Raw genomic sequence first — 14,716 nt, forward strand, 5'->3', positions numbered from 1 at the left:
AGAAGGAAATGGCAACCCACTGCAGTATTCAGGCCTGGAGAGTCCCATAGATGGAAGAGCCTGGTGGGCTACAGTCCACGGGGTCGCAGAGTCGACACGACTGAGTGACTTCACTTTCACTTTCATCTGATCAGCAGCTCCTGCTCCACTTTGAGCCTCTCTAGCTCCTGGGGGCCAGGTGTATGTTTGGCAGACACCCGCATCACAGCAAAGGGTCAAGGGGACAAAAACAGGCACTGGTGTCACTCTGTCTCCCTGTGGGGCTTAACTCGTGCTTGCGGTTCCACCTTGTCTCTGCTCTTGCCACTTCACCCGCATCTTCCCTTCCCATCTGCCTGCCCGCAGGACTTCAAGCTGATTCATGAGTTCCAGAAACAGTGAACATGGAAAATAAGAGTGGGAAGTCATCAAATAGCAGAAAATAATTTTCTCAAGCTGAAGGGCATAGATGTTCAGAGTAAAATATTTATAATATTAATATTTATTTGTACTTATGCAAATATACATATATAGCATATACAAATGTATGATAAAGATTACATTTGTAATAAATATTTAATGTATAATATACAAGCATATTTATAATATACAAGTAATATACAATTGAAAAGAAAGTACCAAAAAATAAGAGAAAAGAAATAAAGGAAAGGAAAGAAAGGAAAAAAATAACAACTCAGAGAAAGCAGATCTTAATAGCAACAAACATCTGAAAAGATGCCCAAAACTCACCAGGGATATGCAGATTAAATTAATTTTATATCCACCACACTGGAAAAAATGAAAATAGCTGGAACACCTTTGATGGCAGTGATGCAGAGAAACTGGGCTTCCCTCGTAGCTTAGTCAGTAAAGAATCTCCCTGAAATGCAGGAGACCCAGGTTCAATTCCTGGGTCAGGAAGATCCACTGGAGAAGGAAATCACAACCTACTCCAGTATTCTTCCCTGGAGAACCCCATGGACAGAGGAGGCTGGCAGGCTACAGTTCATGGGGTGGCAAGAGTCAGACACGACTGGGTGACTGAACCATGCAGAGCAAAAGGAACTCTCTTGCATTGTTTGTGGAATGGCGAATGGTTACAGGCATTTTGGAAAGCAATCTGACAACATCCATTACCATTAAAAAAAAAAACAGCAATTTCATTCCTGTGAATCTACCCTATAGAAGCTAAAGCACCCTAGGCTAATGTCCAAGGATGTTTATAGCCACATTATTTGTAATAGAGAAAACCTTGGGAGGCTGGGAGGTGAGAATGGATGAAGCAGAACAAATCCTGGGACATCACTGCACTTCACAGGTCAGCCCCTGGGAGCTTGCACCTACCCTTCCTCTAGGCTGCGCCCACATCTCTCCATTCCTCTATTCCACCCTGGCAGGACAGAGAGGCACAGGTAACTAACTTCTCCAGTTTCTCCCTGTGGCCAGAGGTGGTGGCCTCTCTGCTGCCCTGAGCCCTTTCCTTTGTTGGTGTGACAGGAAGGAGGATGCATAATCTTGCATCTCTCTCTCTGACCAGGGCAAGGCTGCTTTCCTTCTACTAAAGCACTTAAATTATCTTAAGGCGAGACGTAGCCCCTTTTCCTCTTTGAGATTTTTCTCTCCACTGACTCCATATTCTCAGCCTTGGTTCCCAATGGTGGTGCAGCAACACAGCCAATGAGTATCCATGTGATAGGTCCACACGTTCCTCAGCATGCACCCAACCTCTCTCTGTCCACACATCCACCTGTCCGTCAGAGCTCCCTCAAGTTGGGCTAGGTTGCCTCGACCTGTATCTTTCAAGAACTTGGAAGCTCTGTGGAGGCCAGAACCCTGCCATGGGCACCATCTTGTTGTCAGGGTCCAGGTTGGTGTCTGCTGGGGGAGATTTCGATGGATGCAAACCTATTAACACCTGTTCCTGCCCATCCCCTAACGGGGTAGATTTGTGATGCAGAACCAGGAGAGAGAGGACAAGCTGGAAGGAGAGGGCACAGGTCTTAGCAGAGTGGCTGAGTCAATTTATAGAACAAAGAGCTGCAAAGTGAGAAGCAGAAAAAGAAGGAAAAAGCCACCTGTGCTTGAGTCTTGTTTCAGATGCTGGAGACTCTGGAGGAAGTGTGGGACCATGAGAGCCAGGGAACAGAAGAGCTCAGAGACACATTTGTTATTGTTGTTTAGTCACTAAATCATGTCCGACTCTTCTGCAACCCCATGGACTGTAGCTTTCCAGGCTCCTCTGTCCATGGGGATTTTCCAGGCAAGAATACTGGAGTGGGTTGCCATGCCCTCCTCCAGGGGATCATCCCAACCCAGGATTGCTATGGATTATTCCCTTGAGTGTTCCTGAGCCACCCAAGTAAGATCAGAATTTCTTTAAATTACTATCATAGTCAGAGAGTGCTTTTTTGAATGAAACTCCATGTAGGACCAAAACATAGACCTAAGTTGGAGTATCGGACTAACAAGGAGTCAGAAACAAGATTGCCTCCGGGAAGTTTAATGATGAAGCAAGATTGTAATGGCTGCCTACAAACTAGGCAGAATCACCTTGAAGGAGAATGACTTGGTTTCAGCTGGGAAGCTAGGAGCGAGCTGCCTGAAGGCATTCACACATCCAAGTGAAAAATGTGCAAAATCCGAGCAAGCCCAGTGATGTAAGTGTCTGCAGGTGGGTGCCTTGGCCCACACAGCGAGTTCCCCATCTGTCTGCAGGGGCTGCAGAGCCTGGGAACATCTGCAGTGAGGATCACTAGCTCCCTATCATCTCAGAGCCCATGTCTAGCAGGCAGCTTCCTGGTTGTAATCTAATTTTCCATGTGCTTGCATCTTCAAGCCTCAAGGAAGAGAAGGTGCCAGCGAGTGCTCACCTGCACCTGATCTGCTTGATAGCTCTTCTTTTCACCCACTTACTCGTGTTTTTCGTGTGGCAGGTAACTGGCACCCACTCAGCCTGGGGTAACTGACAATTGAATTTCTTAACCTGCACATTAGGGGCCAGACTTGGGATATGGGACCAGGCCATGGAGCCGCCACATGCCAGGGACCCATCTGAAGGCCAAGTGGCCCTCCCAAGGTGAATCCTTCCTGTCCCCAACAATCTTTCCACAAGATCTTTGTGTGCAGTCAAAATGAATACCAAGACAATTTGTATTCTAGTACAGCCCAGAGCTGGGTGCAAGTTCTAGTTTGCTGGTTTCATGAGCTTCAGGAAGTTTTAAAATCTCCCAACCCTTAATTTCATTATCTGAAAAGTGAGGATAACAATAGTACCTCTCAAAAGTTACTGAGAAGAGCAAAGGAGATGATGGGCACAAGTAGCTTAGCATAGCACTTGACACATAGTTAGCACTCAGTATCAACATGATTATTATTTAACCCATTGAGCCTGAGTCTATATTGTTTAGAACAATAACGGAACAACTTAAACCTTCTATGAAAGATATTTGTTTCACATAATAACACGTCTAGAGGGAGGACAGCTCCAGGTTTGATGCAGTGTGGCTTACCAGCATCATTAAGGACTCAGGTTCTGTTTGTCTTATCATCATCTTGTTGCCTCACGGTTACAAGATGCCTGCCATGGTGCTAACAACAGTGATACAGCAGGAAGAAAGCATATGAGCAAAAAAGATATGAGCCTTTGCTTTTTTACTCAAGGAGAAATTTTCCTCAGGGAAACAGTATTTACTAGCTGGTGCAGAAGTATTTCACTAGTTTAATAACTAGTACCGCCATTCTGACATATCCCATTAAACATCAGTTCTGCTCTGTCTTATTGACCAGACTGGGCTGTACACCCACTGCTAAGCCAATCACTGCACAAGGAAACCAAGTTGCCACAACTGATTCGAACTAATCCTGATTCATTCCCAGGGATAAGAGAAATGTCCACCTGCTAACTGAATACAGTTGGGCCTGTTAGCAGGCACTTATTCAGTTGTTCATCTGACAAACACTTACTGAGCACTGCATGCTGGGCACAGCATGAAGGATGGTGGAGACGTGGTGCAGGGAACATGAATGGTGGGCACGTACCTACCACAGTTTTGTTTTGTTTTTAATTTATTTTTTATCAAAGGGTAGCCGGCATATAATATTTATAAGTTTCAGGCATACAGTACAGTGATTGTAACCAACTTTTAAATGTTATATTCCATTTATAACTATTACAAAATATTTTCTATTTTCCGGTATTGTACAATATGTTTTTGTTTTTTATTGTAATTGATTTAAAATGTTTTAGGTATGCAGCAAAGTGACTTAGCTATATTTATATATTCTCTTTCAGATTCTTTCACATTATAGGTTATTACAAGATATTAATAGTTCCCTGTGCTGCAAATAGGTCCTTATTGTTTATGTACAGTAGTGCATACCTGTTAACCCCAAATTTCCAATTTATCCCTTCCCTTGCTTGTTTTGTTTTTTCAATCAACCAAAATCCATAGTTCACATTGGAATTTATTCTTTGTGTTGTACATTCTATCAGTTTTGACAAATGCATAATGATGAATATTTACCAGTATAACGTCAGACAGAATATATTAGCTCTACCTATTCATCCTTCACTCCTCCGTAACCCCTGACTTGTTATGATCTCCAGAGTTTTGCCTTTTCCAGAATGTCCTATAGTTGGAATCATGCAGCATGTATGTAGTCTGTTCAGACTGGCTTTCACTTAGCAAAACACATTTAATTTCCATGTCTTTTTGTGGCTTGATAGCTCATTTCTTTTTACTATTACGTCATCTGGCTTCGTGATAGGTGATCCATTCACCTTTTGCAGGACATTGTCACAATTTTTTAACCTGTAAAATGGTGACAATCATATTAATGTCTACCTCATGGAGTTATTACTCGGATTAAACAGGAGGATATTGGTGCTTAACAAATGGTTTCTCAAACAAGAAACTCAGCTAGAGACACCATCATTTGCCCCACAGGCTTGCCCTTTGGTGGTTCCGTTACTTACTTTTAGGCAGAACAACACTTAAATCATCTCAGGCCAATAGGAATTCAGCCTAACACTCCTGGCTTCCCAGGCAGGAGATGCCACCACCTCCCCAACCAGCCCATTCTATGTCTCCAGCCTCCACTGAGAACACAGGTTTTTATGTGGAAAGTGTTACTGGAAATGTGATTGATTGTTTCTTTACTTTCCTGGGGAAAGTTTATTTTGAAACAAATTGTTCCTTTCAGAACAAGGCTTGGATCTTACTGTTTAGTCATTTTATTCTGAAGTGGATACAACAGTTTACCTCAACTCGCCCCAGGATTTGTGGGTGCTCACTACAGTGCCTGCAGCCAGCCTGACTCATTAGCTGGCATTATTCATCCCTCCTTCTGGAACGTTGTCAGTGGCATCAATGCCCAGTGACTGCACGGACCCTCTGCTTTGTAGGAAGAATAGGATTAAATAAGAACCCTTCTGTGAGCCATCCTTTAGTCATCTGGTCTCATCCAGACTTGCCTCTCTGTCACTGAGTCAAAATAGAGCCTTTCTGATTCAATCCACTTCCCAGGGAGGGAGATTCTATTTGATCCCCAAATGAAACTCATGATTCTGTTAAAAGCCAGCTCTGCTTTGTGAATCGTGTTTCCAGGGGCCCTGAGCTTGCTTGCAAGCACTGTCAGCCTGGCTTGGGAAGACAGCCTGGGGTCCAGGCCCAAGTGTTCAAGACTTCCTGTGGGTGGTTTTTGTGCAGCGTGACCAGATGAAGAGTCTCCCTCCTCTTCCTAGGCTCCCTGAGTCTGGAGGAAGGGGAGGGGCTGGCCTGGAGGAAGGGGAAGGGCTGGTCTAGAGGAAGGGGAGGGGCTGGCCTGGAGCTGCTGTGGCTTCTCAGGCCAGGAAACATTCTTTGCATCCTGCCTACTCCGCCCTCTTCCACTGCCCTTGATCCAGACCACTGGTCCAAGCTGCCTAGATAGTCTCCATGTCAAAAGGGCTGTCCTACAATTACCCTAGACAAAGGGAGGCCCATGGGGGAGGGTCTGGTCATGGAACATAGACCAAACTGCCAGTCAGCAGAATCTGAGCCCTGAGCACAATTCTCTGTGGCTGAAAAGAGAATGCAGGGAGATTCCTCTTCTATGGTTCTGCACTGGACTAGAGAAGATTCCTTCTCTTCTCTGGTTCTGCACTGGCCTCTGCAAATTTCCCTTTCGCCTATAGAACATGTTCTTTAATCATGCCATGTGGATGCTGGAATTCATTCCAACCCCTGGTGCAGCACAGGTCCAATAAACTGGGCTTAATGTGAGATGATGCAATATATGAGGATGACGATGTAAAAGAAGCCATAAGAAGGCTTCCTGAGAACCTTTGTAACTACAGAGTGTTTCTCATCAAGAGAGCACTGGACCTGGGCATGAGGCAGCAGATCCTGCCTAAAGAGCGGTGGGCAGAATATGAGGAGGATACATTCTCCCTTGAACTATATCTGAAAGAGATTATTCAGGAAAGAAAAGGGAGAGAAGAATGGGCAAAGAAATAATTTAGTAGTCTAAATCTGTGGATACAGCTGTTCTCAAGTATTTTTATGAAGTTGGTTAAACCTGAAATGTACAATGTAGAACTATTTGGGCTGTAAATGTATTACTTTAAATATTTTAATTATTGCTGGAAAAAAAGGGGTGGCCCAAGGGGCCCACCTGTCTTGGCACTATCTGAGCTTGGCTGAACAATACACAGGTTGTGCTCCAGGAGAGGGACCCCAGCCCCTGTGCTTTCCTTTTTTTTTTTTTTTTTAGGGACTCTGAGTGAGGACAGAATAGCACCTGATGAGCATATGACAATGCAGGCTTCTGTAATCCTGAGAGTGGCCTGGATGGCAGAGAAAGGCTTCTTGGAAGTGCACACTGATGCTAACAGCGGCCAGGAACCCCTCAGGGGGGTGAGCACAGCCCTACTCCTAGAGGAGGGGGAGCCCCCGTCTCAGCCAGCTCAGCACTCAGCAACCTGGAGTTCGCACCTAGTCACTCAGCAGAAAATCCTGTCTCTTCACATAATGCTGTTACCCAGTGGGCTTGAAGGCAGGTCTTATTAACCTGACTTTCAGACTGGGTAGCTGAGGTGGAGGAGCCTGGTAGGCTGCAGTCCATGGGGTCGCTAAGAGTCAGACATGACTGAGCGACCTCACTTTCACTTTTCACTTTCATGCATTGGAGAAGGAAATGGCAACCCACTCCAGTGTTCTTGCCTGGAGAATCCCAGGGACAGCGGAGCCTGGCGGGCTGCCGTCTATGGGGTCACACAGAGTCGGACACGACTGAAGTTACTTAGCAGCAGGTAACCTAAGTTACCTGACTGTAGAGCCTTATGCCTCCCCCATCCCCTTTTTTTCACCTGCTGAACTGCTTTACAAAACCAGTGTGATTGGCTAGCTATGAAGGATGATCAACAGCTCTTCAGGATTTTTTTTTTAAGGTCAAAGGTCAAAATGCATTCTCTTTAGAAGTCAAGAGGGACAGGCCCTCTGAAACAAGAAAATGAATGAGTGAATGAATGAGTGAGTGAGTGAGTAAGTGAGTGGCTGAATGAGTGAATGCATTCCCTGTACTATAAATAGAACCATCTTCCACAGCCTCCTTGCGTGCTCTATCCTCTCTCACACCCAGGTACCCAGCTCAGGAGGAAGTTCTGGCAGTCGCCTTCCCGAGGTATGGGCCAGCCCCTCCCTTCCTTGGGCAGAACTGGGTGAGCCCTGAAGAGGGAAATAGAAACCTGGGTTCTGATCCCAAGACAAGGTCCAGAGACTTTCAGAGCTTCCGGTGCCTCTGCTCTTAAGATGGGACAGGAAGTACCCCCCCCCCCGCCACCCCCGCAGAGGTGATGTGAGTCTGGGTTGAGGTGAACTGCCTAAAAGCAGCCCGAGGTGTGGCCTTGGGGGAGTGGGGGGAGCACAGCCTTGAAACAACGGTGGGTCTACAGCTCTTCACAGCCAGCGACCCTGCTCTGCGCCAGGGCTGGACACCCAGTCCTCATCCTCCAAGTGTACGGGCGCTGTATAGTTTGACCCACGTGTACCTTTGTCTCACTTTCTCCCTCTCTTCCTATTCTGATCCTGCTAAATTACTCCTATGCTGATAGGAATTTTATAGATCATTCAGAAATGCAAAAATGGAAGATTTTTTTCCTATAACTGAACTGAACTTTGCTTGTATCCTCATTTAGGGGCTCAGAGAGAAATTCATCATAACCTGAATGATTTCTTGCTTTCCCTCCAGCTGATAACGGATTTGTCTTCTTTCTCAGAGATGGGAAAACTCCTCCCCCATCATCAAACTCCTCTTCCCCCATTTTCCTTACTCTGTGGTAGATGGCAGAGGCTGGCAAACTTTTTCATTTATTAAATGTTGTTGGCTCTGTGGAACATTCTGTCTCTGTGGAGACAACTCAACTCTGCCACTGCAGCAGGAAAACACCTGTTCAGTATGTGGAGGAAAGGGTGTGGCTGTGCATGAATAAAGCTTTATTCACAAAAACGTGCGACAGGCCCTGTTTGCTGATCCTGGATTCATAGTATAAACTCTATGATCTCAGTCTTGGCTACTTTAGCTCTTGATATTCAGAGCCAGGCTTTTAAAACCCACAAGAGCCTTTTCTCTCTGAGCCCTGGTTCTTCGTTAGGGAGTCACAGGTTTTAAGGTCATTACTTCTCTGCCTGCTATTTAGGAAAGTCTTCTGAAAGGTCAGAAGCCAGGAACTTGACAATCTGTTCTTTAAGGTTCTACCCTTTCTCCCCTGAAATCTGCTACCTGAGTGGTAGCAGGGGGCACCCTGGAATAATGCATAGGAAAAAGAAAATTCTTGGTATCTCAAACTTTATCTCATGATAGCGTGCGTGTTTGTGCTAAGTCACTTCAGTCATGTCCAACTCTGTAACCCTATGGACTGTAGCCTGCTAGGCGCTTCTGTCCCTGGGATTCTCCAGGCAAGAACACTGGAGTGGGTTTCCATGCCCTCCTCCGGGAGGATCTTCCTGACCCAGGGATTGAACCAGCATCTCTTCCGTCTCCTGCACTGGTAGGCGGAATTCTTTCCCACTAGCGCCACCTAGGAAGCCCGTCTCATGATAGCAGTGGTTTGCAAAGTGTGGTCCCAGGCCAGCAGAACCAGCACGGTTAGAATGGCAAATTCTTCCACCCTAGCATACATCTATGGAGTCAGAAACTGCGTGGGGCAGGTTCTCCACGCTTCCCCAGTCCCCGCTGGCGATTCTGCTGCACGCCGAGGTTCAGGAGCCTGCACTGCAGTGGTGCCTCCTGCACCTTTTTAATTTTTCATATTTTTGTCCATCCTATTTCCTCCTCCTGCATGCTCCTCATGGGTCTCTGCCATCCTCCTTTGAGCCATTCTACCTCTAAAATTTGTTTGAATATGGTCTAGTTCCTTGTGACATGTCCCAAAGTAACTTCATTGTTGTTAACTTCTTTAACTTTTTGCATGTTAATATGTTGCCTCTGTAATGGGCCAAAAAGCATTTTATAAATAAGAATTGGGTTTTAAATATCTTTTGGGCTTCCCAGGTGGCTCAGTGGTAAAGAATCTGCCTGCAGTGCAGGAGATCCGGGTTTGATCCCTGGGTCGGGAAGATGCCTTGGAGACAGGAGTGGCAACCCACTCAAGTATTCTTGCCTGGGAAATCCCATGGACAGAGGAGCCTGATGGGCTACAGTCCATGGGGGTGGCAAAAGAACTGGACAGAAGTTAGTGACTAAGCAACTACAACTTAAACATCTTTGCAGCTCTTCACATCACCTAGAGAACTTCTTGTCTCTGGACAGTTTCCTGGAAGGGATTCTGAGAATGGATCTCGAAGTCAGTGGCCTGAGGGGAGTCTTGTAAGCGATTAGGGGAAGCTGAGAGTAGAGAAGGGAAAATACTGTTCAAGGCTGTGGCTCACGTCTACGCAAGCTATGATTTTGAGGACCATAAACCACACCCAATTTGAGGCAAGGGGTTTGCATCCGTACTCCCTGTCAGGCAGTCATGGGCTATGGGGGTGGTTTCCTGGATGGGGGCGGGCGGTACCTAATGGCCAAGACCACTTCAGAGAGGTTGGCAGCTAAGGAGCCATCTGTGGCCACCACATGTGGCAGCTGAGGGGTGAGCACCCTGACCCAGGCAAGGGGATGTGAGCAGGGATCGCACACTGTCCCTGTATATGGTGATGAGTGTGGACTCTGGGATGTGGAAGGGGGAAATGGACCATCTGGAACCACTGAGAACCAGGAGGAAAAGTTGCCGCCCCAAGCACCACAACCTTCCTTGAATAAGTACAATTTTTGTGTTTCATCTCACAGATGAGTCATCCCCCACTTTTGTCCCCTAAGCCTCCCCGAAGTCCAAGTCAACCCAAGGCATCTCCAGATGGCTCACCCACGAGGAGGTCCTCTTTGATTGTTTCAGGAGGATTAATTAGTCACCACCGCAAGTATGAAGACCCAATCTAGAGGCAACGCAGCAGAAAACCAGAGAGGGAGGGAGATCCTTGCCTGAGGATAAGGCGAGCACAGAAGGGCCTGAGGAGCACACAGATGGCATGTCATTCAAGAGCTCTTCTGAGAAACGCCAGCGTAGGTTGGCCCAGGCATGTTAAACAGAGCAGCTCAGTGACTCACGGTCCTGGCTGCCCACCAGAAGCACCTGAGGGTCTTAAAACACGCTGATGCCCAGGCCCCTCCCTTGAGGTTCGGCTGTGAGCGGGGCCTCAGAGCCTTGGTGGTGGGGGATGGGGATGTGTCAGCATTTCTCTTTTTTAAAGCTCCCTGGATGATTCCAATGTGCATTTAAGACTTGAAGAGCACTGCTGTAAGGCTTGCAGTTTATTTGAACTTGAAGTCAAGGTTTATCGCTTTCTCCCCAAGTATTTATCTAGCTGCCCAGTCCTGTGTTTGACACCACGGAGAAACCAAAGAATTGTGAAAAACTGGAGGGGGCCGTGGACCTGGGGAGGCAGAAGGTCTGGGCTCCAGCTCCAACTCTGCCACTTCCCAGCTGGGTGACTTTGGGGAAGGCATTTGGTCATTTGGTTCTGTTTCCTCACCTCTGGAAAACTGGGATAAGGGCTCAGAGACCTGAAAAGGAGAAAACCAAGGGTTAATGCCTTCTTCAGCTCCTAAACCAAAGCAGAATTCACAGTAAGGACTTATAATCCTTTCCAGAACTCACTGAGTGAAACATCACAGAGTTCTCCTTCCCGTTGGAGCAGTAAGAATCTACCTGGTGACATGGGTTTCCAGAGCTTCTCCTGGCCCTCCGGTGATTCAGCTGCTGCTCGCCAAGTCCACTCCCAGGAGCCCCACGGCCCTGACTCTGATTCCTTCCTCTGCGCTTTGCTCATGTTGTTAGGCTCTTCTCATATACCTTCCACCTCCCCAACCCTTAAGCGTCAAGGCACATCCCTTCTCCTCTAAATCATCTCTGGGAAGTAATTCTCCTCCTCTCCCACCTCTGAATCCTGTACCATCAGCAGAGATAATGAGCACTTCATCATTCCTTCATTCCCCCGGCCTTGTTTTCCCCACAACATTGGGATTCTGCAAGGGTCTTCAGGGCTGTGTCTAATCTTCCTATTACACCCTCCACCAGTTACAGAGCACCTACTATGTGCCAGGCAGGGATAGGTGCTTCACTTGTCAGTTGCTCAGTCATGTCCAACTCTTTGCGACCCCATGAACTGTAGCCCACCAGGGTCCTCTATGCACGGAATTTCCCAGGCAAGAATACTGGAGTGGGTTGCCATTCCCTTCTCCAGGGGATGTTCCTGACCCAGGGATCAAACCCAGGTCTCCTGCACTGCAGGCAGATTCGTTACCGTTTGAGTGACCAGGGATCCCCTGCTTCGCTTGCATCATTTCTAATCCTCAGAGCACCCTGGGGAGTAAGTGCTTTCCGTAGTTTACAGATGAAGACCTGAGGCTCCAATATGTGGCACAGCTTCTCTGGGGTCCTGGTGTAGGAGTCAGGGCTCAACCCTAGACTTGCTCAGCTCTCAGGCCTGTCTGTTGCCACCTCTCTACATTGTCTCTGTAGTAGAACGTTGGTCAAATGGTGGATTTAAATATCCATGAATAAATCCAAGTAACACATGTATAAATGACACCTTGAGGGAAAAGCAGGGAAATCCCTTTGGACTCATCTTCTCTGAACAGAAAATTGACATATCTGCCCAATGCAGCCTGAACATCTGCTCGATGTGGTTAATGTGTCAATTCAGTTTGATGGACTACGTCCAAGCTGACATATGAATTATAAATTCCTCAGAGGAGTGGCATTATGAAACAGAAAGAGAGCAAGAAGAACTAAGGTCAAAGGTCCAAAGTTCAAATCTTACCACCTTCGCTGTTAATTTGCTGTGCGACCTTGAGCCTCTCTGGGCTTCCGTTATTCTGTACATAACAGGAAAGAGTGAGATGCCCTTAGTGGTTTCCAGGCTTGGTTTTGAGAGGCAGAACCCTCATGGTTCAAGTGTTTTGACTGCAGTGAGAAGACAAGACTCATCCTTAGGTACCCCCATGTCCCCTTCCAGAAAATATCAGAGGTAATGCCCGGGGACTTGCTTGAAATGCACTGGGCTAGAAGATGTTCCCTCAGCATCCGTGCTCTAAAGTCCTGTGGTCCTGTCTCTCATTTATCCTGATCAAGCTCTCCAAGCAGTACTTTCTGCACTAGGGGCTTACCGAAGGCTTTTACATGATGAGTGGGAATTGCTCCTGGATCTTGTCCACCAGGCACATCTCCCTAAGTGCATTGCTTCTTCCTCCTCCCTGACTTTCTTTGCATCTTATCATTGATTAGTTCTACTTGGCAAGTTTGTCCTAATTTCCAAACCTCTTTTCCCAGCTCTTCTTTCTTTATAGGATGAGCTGGACTTGAGGTCAATGAAGCACATGTCCACTGGGGATTCTAGAAAAGAGAGGACTTCCCAAAGTATGCATTTCTGTGATTTCCACAATTCTTCTCTACCAGGGCCCTTGGGATGCCTCAGCCCTGTGCTAGGAAAGCGATGTCTACTCCATCAGATAAGCTTGCTCCAGACTCCATTAAAGGAGGAGGAGACAGAGTGTTTCCTAATCGATGATGCTTATTAAAATTTTATACCTAGCAAGTTGTTACTGGGCTTAGATCAAAACGAGGTGGTTATGGCTACAGGGGAAAAAGAGAGTTGTCTCCAACTCTTCCATGTTAGTTCAGGTCTTCTGAGACACAGACACCAAAATGGGATTAGAAATGCCAGAGAGAGATTGAGGGAAATACTGCAAAGGATAAAGTGGAGGAATCAGGAGTAGGCAGGGGGAGGCTTTGGTTCACATTGCAGGTCTGACACCTGTGCAAGGAGAGTGGGGAGGAGGAGCCCCAGGGAGGAATCACTTCTGACTGTGGTGCAGCTCGAGAAAGTCTTAGCTGGACAGTGCAGAGCCTCCAAGCAAAGGGTGCCCATTGGAAGATCCCACGTTGGGCAGGAATGTCCACCTCCAAAATCTCTACGGTGCTCATGCATTAGCTGGAAGTAGCTCCAGGAAACACGGTCTTGGTGTGAAGGCCATGGTGGAGACAGAGGCATACAGCTGGAAGTTGTCGGTTACCTCTGCTTCCTGCAGGTCCTCTTGAAAGGAGATGGGAGGGCATCAGCTCCTTGACTGCCACCTCCACCCTGGAACCAACCGATGCATATTTTACTCTAAGACCCCAAGAATTGCAGCACCCCCATCATGAGTGATACAGACTGTGTTGGAAGGTAGCCCATTGGCTGGCTCTGGGTGTAGTCAGAGATGATGGGTGCTTAGGTGGCAGAATTTGAGGACCCTGGAAGTGCCCGATCTCCTCAAAATATCCCCACTTTCACTAGACTTACTCTTGGACATTTAAGCCATTATATTGGTTGAAGGCCCTATTGAAATGCAGATGTGATGAATGCAAGAGCACTTTTAGCCTAAATCCGCCAAAATATGATTAGACCATGGCAGCAGCACTGGAAGATCGTCTAGGAAGGTATCATTTTTTTTTCCCACTTACAGATGAGAAAATTGAGAGGCTGAAGTGACAGACCCAAAGTCATAGTTAGTAAATGACAGAGGGATAAATTGAGAGCCAAGTCCTGACCCCCTTCATTCACTCAATAAAGATTGATTATTAGCATCTATTATATTTCGAGCACTAAGAATACAGCTGTGTCTTGCTAACAGACAAAAATCTCTACCTTCAGAAAGCTTATACTGCTGCTGGGGGAGAGGGCCAAAAAATATATAAACGGACAAATTTCAGATAGGTAAATTCTATAAGGAAAATAAAATCGACCAATAGGACAAAAAAAGGGACTGGAAGAGGAGAGAAGTGCCCCAGCAAGGAGGCTTGGGAAGGCGTCCCCGAGATGTGAGTTTCTTCTAAATCCTGAATGATACTGTGCAAATCAAGGGAAGATCTGAGGGGAGAGCACGGTGGATGGAGAAGACCACAGGCCCTGCCTAAGGACCAGGCTGAGCTGGGCATGGTAAAGAGGGAGTGTGGAGACTGGGAGAGACAGGACAGAAGCTGGACCAGAGAATTGGCAGGGACTTTGTAGGTCCTGTAGCTTCCCTGGTGGCTCAGATAGTAAAGAATCTGTCTGCATGGTGGGAGACCCCAGTTTGATCCCTGGGTCAAGAAGATCCACTGGAGAAGGAAATGGCTACACACCCCAGTATTGCCTGGAGAATTCCATGGATGGATGGGCTACAGTCCATGGGCTTA

General features: G+C 46.9%; 1 pseudogene; it reads left to right on the top strand.

Moving 5' to 3' along the window:
• On the top strand, positions 6,237 to 6,476 carry LOC102175495 (annotated as a pseudogene).

The sequence above is a fragment of the Capra hircus genome, chromosome 14 (assembly GCF_001704415.2).
Source record: "Capra hircus breed San Clemente chromosome 14, ASM170441v1, whole genome shotgun sequence".
NCBI classification, from domain to species: domain Eukaryota; kingdom Metazoa; phylum Chordata; class Mammalia; order Artiodactyla; family Bovidae; genus Capra; species Capra hircus.